General features: G+C 38.7%; 1 protein-coding gene across 2 annotated transcripts in view; it reads left to right on the top strand.

Annotated features, from left to right (window-relative positions):
• Positions 1-8,002, top strand: part of MPZL1 (myelin protein zero like 1) — a 73,613-nt gene that overhangs the window by 58,139 nt on the left and 7,472 nt on the right. The gene's annotated exons all lie outside the window — the stretch shown is intronic.

Below are 8,002 nucleotides of genomic sequence, written 5' to 3'. Positions count from 1 at the left end.
AAAAAAAAAAAATAAGACAAGCAAGTAGCAGGAAAACGTTCCTATTCTTGGTATTGGTAAGAACACAGAAAAATTATTTTCTGGGGATTCTTTAGAAAAAGTTGAAAGTAATCTGAATAACAAGCTTGATGAACAAGGAATGGTTTTGGTTTCCACTTCTTGTAGAAAGTGCAGAAGAGAAATAAATTTTATCTGGAACTTAGCATAGAACCTAGCATTGTGTATTTTGTCTGTGCTGCTTTAATTACAGTTGTGACATGGCAGAAATTCCAACACTTAGTACAAGTTTGGTTCTTCTGGGGTGGAAAGCATTCTGAGGAATATGGCCTGTTACAGCTTCCTCCTGAGGGGCTGTTAGCTGGTGGGAATGGATTTAAGGGGAAGGAAGGAGAATCCACTGTTTTTGTGGAAGAAACACTTGTTGTCTCATTCTGCCGTTGTTATGTGCAGTGAGGACGCTACTAATATTCTACCAGTGAGGCATTATGATACTATATTTCTAAAAACACACATTTGGTGAAAGGAATGGGGCTAGAATCCAGAGGTCCAGGTTGCATCAGGCTCATTACTTTTCCTTCTCTCTCTCTCTCTCTCTGATTACATGATATACCTCAAATACCTGAGTCTGCTCATTTGGATTGAGGGGAATAGGGTTGTGAAAGAAGGCATGAGAGTCCTTCTGTCCTTGCAGTGCTCTCTGAGTTGCTCTTTTGCTGAAAACAAACTAGAAAAATGAAACAGTGGTTTTCAAGATATGGCAAAACAGACTATGCAGCATGGTGATCCCTGGGAGAAAGGAAACTCATGGCGTGGGCCCCGTGATTGCCCCTACTTACTGCCTTGATATAGTTTCCACACTGCAGCCCAGGGAGGGAATGTGGAAATAGAGCCTGCTGTGTCACTGAATGGAGGAAGTAGAAATCAGAGTTTGAAAAGGTCAGGGTGGCTAGAATTCGTGAGGCTCAGTACCAGAGAAGAAGAAACTACAGAGAGAGAGCATGCCTGCACACTTCAGAGATCTGGAGTGGGGTCCCCTTGAGTCTCTGAGTACAGAATTATATATGCATATGGAAAAACTCTGAGCCCAGGAAAGAACTCCCTGAAAAGCAGTAGGTTGCACAATGCCTGGAACTCATGCAGGGCTGGAAATAGTCTGTGTTCCTAAAAGCCAGAGTAGAGAGACTCAGAGCATACAGGGTATTGATTGTGGGGTGGGGGGGCTAAATTAGCACCAGAACAAAGGATGCTATGGACCCACCCTAACAAAGCTTTAAAGGAAGCCTTTAGAACAGTGGTTTTCAACCTTTTTTGTCTCATGGCACACTTGAACCTATAGCTAAACTTCCTTGGCACACTTAAATTATGTTGATCAGAAAAAAAAGTAAAAGAAAGAGTATGCTTACTATGCTTTGAACTTTTTTCAAAATTTTTCAACAATCTTAAAAAATTTTTATGGCACATCGAAGATTCTCTTGTGGCACACCAGTATACCACAGCACACTGAAAATCACTGCTTTAGAGAATCAGACTAATCTAAAAGTAATTTATCTTCATTCCACAACAAAATCCTCTTCTGTTTACAAGAATACAGTAAAATTCAGCACCAAACATTGGAAAAATTCGCAATTTCTAGCACCCATCAAAAATTACCAGGCATACAAAGCAACAGAAAAATAAGATACACAAAAAAAGAAAAGAAAAGAAAAAAGATGGGTGGCGCCTGTGGCTCAAAGGAGTAGGGCACCAGCTCCATATGCTGGAGGTGGTGGGTTCAAACCCAGCCCGAGCCAAAAGAAAAAAAAAAGAAAAGAAAAATACATAAGCTGGGTATAGTGGTGAATACTGTAGTCCCAGTTACTTGGGAGACTGAGGTAAGAGGATCAGTTGAGCCTAGGAGTTTGAGATCAGCTTGGGCAACATAGTGAGATTGTCTTTTTAAAAAAAGAAAAAAAAACAGGAGAAATCAATCAATCAAAACAAACCCAGAAATGAAAGAGATGAAGGGATTAATAGACAAAAACCTGAGCCAGATGCAGTGACTCATACCTGTAACTCTAGCACTCTGGGAGGCTGAGGCAGGAGGCTCTCTTGAGCCCAGGATTTCAAGATTAGCCTGAGCAAAAGTGAGACGCCCACCCCCCCCACTAAAAATAGAAAAAATTAAGGCACTGTGGCTGGTGCCTGTACTCCTAGCTACTCAGGCAGGAGGATCGCTTGAACTTAGGGGTTTGAAGTTGCTGTGAGCTGAGCTGATCCCATGGCACTCTAGCCTGGGCAACAGAATGAGAGACTATCTCACAATAAGAAAAAGCAAGACTCAGCTATTTGCTGTCCATAAGAAGCCATTTTAAATATAAAGATTCCAATAATTTAAAAATAAAATGATGGAATTGAAAGCAGGTCTTAAAGAGCTGTTTGTAAATCCATATTCATAAAAATGTTCTTCACAACAGCCAAAATGTGGGAGCAACCCAAGTGACTCACTATATGATCAGTTAAACAAAATCTGTATATTACACAATGGAATATTATTCAGTCTTGAAGGAAATTCATTCAACAACATGGATGAACCTTGAGGATATTGTACTGATTGAAATAAGCCAACCACAAAAAGACATACTGTCTGATTCCATCAAAATGCCATACTTGGAGTAGTCAAATTCGCAGAAGTAGAAGGTAGAGTGGTGGTGGTTGGGGAAAGGGAAGAATGAGTTGTTTAATGGGTATAGTGTTTCAGTTTTGCAAGATAAAATTATTGAGATGATTGCAAAATGATGTGAATGTACTTGCCCCTACTAAACTGTACACTCAAAATGGTTAAGATGGTAAATGTTATGTTTATATATATATATATATACACACACACACATCACCACAATGTTTTTAAAACATAAAAAGATGGAAAATGATATGCTATGTTAACACTGATCAAAAGAAGTCTGCATAGCTATAATATCAAAGTAGGTTTCAGAACAAGAAATATAACTAGGGATAGAGAGGAACTTTTCATGATGATAAAGTGATATATTCATTAAGAGGACATACTTGTAAATGTTTATACTTCTAATAATGTAGCTTGAATATAAGTGAAGTAAAAACTGAGAGATTTGAAAGGAGAAATAGACACATTCAGAGTCATTGTTGGAGGTTCCAACACTCCTCTCTCAGCAATTGGTAGGACAAAGTTACAGAAAATCAGAAAGGGCTCGGGAGACTTGAACGACACTTAAACCAGGTCAGCCTAATGGACATTTATAAAACACTACTTTCATCAAGGGTAGAATTCTTATTCTTTTCAAGTGCACATGAAGCATTCACCAAATATAGGCCATATTCTGGGTCATAAAATATTTCTCATTAAATTTAAAAAGGGTTGGAATAATTCAGAGCATGTTCTCTGAGCATAGTAGAATTAAATCAACAGACAGATACCCAGAAGGTCTCAAATTTGGAAATTAGACAAAGAACCCATGCATAAAACAAGAAGTCACACGAGGAGTCAAAATATTTTGAACTGAGTGAAAATAATAAATCAAAATTTGTGAGATAAAACTAAAGCGGCACTTTGAAGATTTGCAGCATTAGTTATTTATACTAGGAAAAAAAATAAAGTTCTAAAATTGATGATCTAGGCTTCTATCTGAAGAAACTAGGAAAAGAAGAGCAAATTAAACCCAACGTGAGCAGATAGAAGGAAATAATAAAGTCAGGAGCTATTGAAAACTCAGCCGGCACTCTCCTTGCTCCTCTGTAGGTGGGTGATGTATCTCTCTGCTTTTCACATCTACTCTAGGCCTTCTGTATTTTGCATTTTTTTTTTTTTTACCACTTATGTACAGATTATCCCTTGGTGCTTATGCTTGGAATTTCACTGGACCTCCAAGAATCTGAAGGATGACGTTTTTAATACATTCTAGAAAATTCCTAGTCACAATCTCTTTGAATTTTTTCTTTCTCCATTTTATGTTATCACATCGTGTGCTGTTTCCTGCAGAATTTTTTTTACCTGTCTTTTTTTTTTTTTTTAGACAGAGTCTCACTTTATCATCCTTGGTAGAATGCCATGGCATCCCAGTTCACAGCAACCTCAAACTCTTGGTCTTAAGCCATTCTCTTGCCTCAGCCTCCCAAGTAGCTGGGACTACAGCCGCCCACCACAATGCCTGGCTGTTTGTAGAAACGGGGTTGTCTTTTTGCTCAGGCTGGTCTCAAATCTGTGAGCTCAGGCGATTCACCCACCTCAGCCTCCTGGAGTGTTAGGACTACAGGCGTGAGCCACCAAAGTCTGCCTTACCTGTTTGTCTTTAAAATCACTAATACTTTAGCTTTATCTTGTTTATTTCTTTGATTTCATTTTATCAGTGTCATTTCTAGAAATTCTATTATTTTTTTAAGTATTCCTGGCTGGCCAGGTATGGTGGCCAAGGCACGTAGATCCCTTGTGCTCATGGGTTTAAGACCATGCAGAGCAAGAGTGAGACCCTGTTTCTACTAAAAATAGAAAAACAAACTGGGCGTTATAGCAGGTGCCTGTGGTCCCATCTCCTGGGAAGGCTGAGCCATGAGGATCTATTTAACCCAGGAGTTTGAGGTTGCTGTGCGCTAGGCTGACACCAAGGCAACCTAGCCAGGGTCCACAAAATTGAGACTCTGTCTCAAATATATAAAATTAAATTAAATTAAAAATTAAATTAAATTAAATTTAAAATGCCTGGCTTTACTTGCTGATGTTGTCTTTAAAAAATAAGTAAATAAGCATGCCTGGATTTTGATAGTTGCAATGACTAATTTATGTTTTCAGTATCTTATTTTTTATTTGTTTAAGGATATTAAATCTTTTTATTTTATACCTCAAAACTGATCTTTCCAGTGTCTGTGGTCTTTACTAGTCTAAATGCAGTTTCTGTTTCCTACAACTCTTGCTAATGGTGGTTTATTTCCTTATGTATAATTTTAAAACTGTGCTTATGTTTCTTGGCACTTTATGTAAATTGAGTCTTCATTTAAAACGCGTTCCCCGTGAGAAGATTTGTATTTTGTGTGCCTGGGCTACTACCAACTAAGGGTTTTAAACACTAACATTTAGGCTTACTGTCTTCTGAGTTACACAGGTGGCCCAAATTCCACCTGCCACTGTACACAAATACAGGGCTGTAGCTACAGATACTTACCGGAGATCTTACTTTCTGTTTCGCTCACTGCAGAACCAATACCAGGGCATACCGCATCCCCATCGCAGGCTAGGATCTTTTTCTAGTTCCTCTTTCGAAGATGTGGGGTTTTCCAGCTTTATGCTGACCTTTGAATTACCACCTAGCTCAGGCCTGTCACCCTACAAGTGCAGCTTTTTAAAATCCAAATTTAATTTTTTTCACATCGTGGCACAAATAGAAGGTGACATTTTTACATTTTCCAGAAATCTAGTTTGTCATATGGCTAGAAATAAAAATCCTAGAGGGGGAAAAAATGAAGGTTACAATTTGCATTCTGATCATAGCTTCGTAATTCTGGGCCTCCTTTGTTATATTAGCTTTAGTTTCCCAGGCCCTCTGCTTTACTCAAGATGATAAATGAAAATAGCTTAAAAAAAAAAAAGAAAATAGCTTAAAATATCAAGAAATATGGTAACTGAATAAAAGCAGCCCTCCTGCTCCATACCTACCTACTTTGAGATCCATTCCCACAAGCAAACACTCGGAATTATTGTAGTTATTTCTTGTATTCATCTTATTTCTAAAAATCTTATATTTCAACCGGGTGGTGGTTCATGTGCCATTTACTATATTGAACCATCTTGAATTGCACAGAAACTTTGTGTCCCCTCTGTATTTGTAGATTTTCAGTTTTAGATATTAGCTGTTGACTCCATACTATGGAAAAATGAGAATTTACTAATTATATCCCCCGCCTTTCCTCTGAACGCACAATGCGTATGTACACATAAATACACACACGCCTCTTCCCGGTGTGGTCATCTCATCATGGTCAGGTGTATTATTACTCAGCATTACAGTATTCCACCTGTTTTTTTAACTGTTGTGCCACATTCATTTGGTTTCTTGTACAGTTTTATCTATTGGGGAGCTAATATTTACCTGTTTTTATTTGCTTATTTATATTCCATCTCAAAACTCTTCAACAGAATTTAAAACCTGTAAGCACATCCCAACTTCACCTACTCTATTGGTTTCATTTCATTCTTGGAGACACGTGCTGAAATCATTTGACCTTGTGCTCTAGGCTGCTCTCCTGCTGTCAACCTTGGCTTTCCCTCACATGGAGTTTTCTTTATCCTTCTCTTCTTAGACCCCAGGTCTTCATCATTCTTAGTTTAACCTCATATTGTAATGGAGCATAGCTTCTTGAGAAAGAATGTATGGGAGGTAAGCATTTGGAGACTTTGTGTAGTAGACAGAATAATGCCCCCCCCCCCAAAGAGATCCACATCTTCATCTCTGGGTTCTATGTGATATGTCACCTTACACATCGAAAGGGACTTTGCAGATGTGATTAAGTTGCCCTGAGATAGGAAGATTTTCCTGGATTGTCTGGGTAGGTCCAGTGTAAGCAGAAAAGTCTTTATAAGAGAGGCAGAATTGTGAGAGTCCGAGAGATTGGAAGATGCTATGCTGCTGGCTTTGAAGATGGACAAAGAGGTCATGGGCCACGGGATGCAGGCAGCTTCCAAGGAAAAGACAAGGAAACAGATTCTTCCCTAGAGCCCTCAGAAGGAACCCAGCCATACTGTCACCTTGATTTTAGCCCAGCAAAACACATTTCAGACTTCTGACCTCTACAACTGTAAGATTGCCAGATTGTGAGGCCAAGGCAGGTGGATTGCTTGAGCTGAAGAGTTCAAGACCAGCCTGAGCAAGAGTAAGACTCCCATCGCTAAAAACAAATAGGTATTGTGGCTGGTGTCTGTAGTCTCAGCTACTTGGGAGGCTGAGGCAAAAGAATCACTTGAGCCCAAGAGTTTGAGGTTGCTGTGAGTTATGACTCCACAGCACCCTACCAAGGGTGACAAAGTGATACTCTCTCAAAAAAATAAAATAAAACTGTAAGATAATGCGTTTGTTTTTAGCATCTCTAAAATTGTCTTTATTCTCCTCCCTCAAACTTGACTGATAATCTGGTTGGGTAGGATTCCAGGTTGTAAGTCATTTTCCTTCACCATCTTGAGGCATTGCTGTGCTGATTTTCTGCCTTCCCTACTGTGGCTTAGAAGCTGCTGCTATTCTGATTCCTGCTCCTTGGTGTGGGACCGGTTTTGTCCCTCCACTTAGAATCTTTTTATGTCTAGTGTTCTGAAATTTCCTAAATTGTAGGTCTTTATTCATTGTGCTAGCCTCTCAGTGGGCTCTTTCAACCTGAAAATCTTAGGATATTTTCTTCCAATGTTCTTTGGAAATTTTTCTCCTATTATTTTCTGTTCTTTCTTTTGGCAATTCCTATTAGGAATTAGACTACTTCCTAGATTGATCCTTTAGTTTTCTGATTTCCTTTTTTTACTTTGAAGTGTTTGTTCTGCTTTCTAGAAAATTTCTACAACTGTACCTTCCAACTTTCATCGAGTAATTTCTGCTATCATTTAAAAAGCTTTTAAGAATTTTTTTCTTATTGTCTGATTATAATACAGTTGTTTCCATGGATGCATTGTCTTATCTAAACATACCATTTTCTTCTGTTTTGTGATTTTTTTTAATGTTTTCTTCTCTTACTTGATTTCACTGTTTCTTTTGAATTCCCTTTTTTTCCTCTTATAATTTCTGACTTTCATGTTAGAAACTTGCCTTAAATGCCCAATAATCTTCTGTTATACATTTATAATAAAATAGAATCTCAGCCAGGTGCACTGGCTCACGCTTATAACCCTAACACTTTGGGAGACCAAGGCAGGAGGATTGCTTGAGGCCAGGAGTTCAAGACCAGCCTGAGCAACATAGCGAGATCCTCACTCTACAGTGGGCGTCACTGTATAAAATGTTGGCTGACTTTCATT

This window comes from Otolemur garnettii, unplaced genomic scaffold (assembly GCF_000181295.1).
Source record: "Otolemur garnettii isolate 467f Iridium unplaced genomic scaffold, OtoGar3 scaffold00016, whole genome shotgun sequence".
In the NCBI taxonomy this organism is placed as follows: Eukaryota; Metazoa; Chordata; class Mammalia; order Primates; family Galagidae; genus Otolemur; species Otolemur garnettii.
Note: the sequence above shows the minus strand (reverse complement) of the source record. Positions and strands in the feature narration are given on the sequence as shown.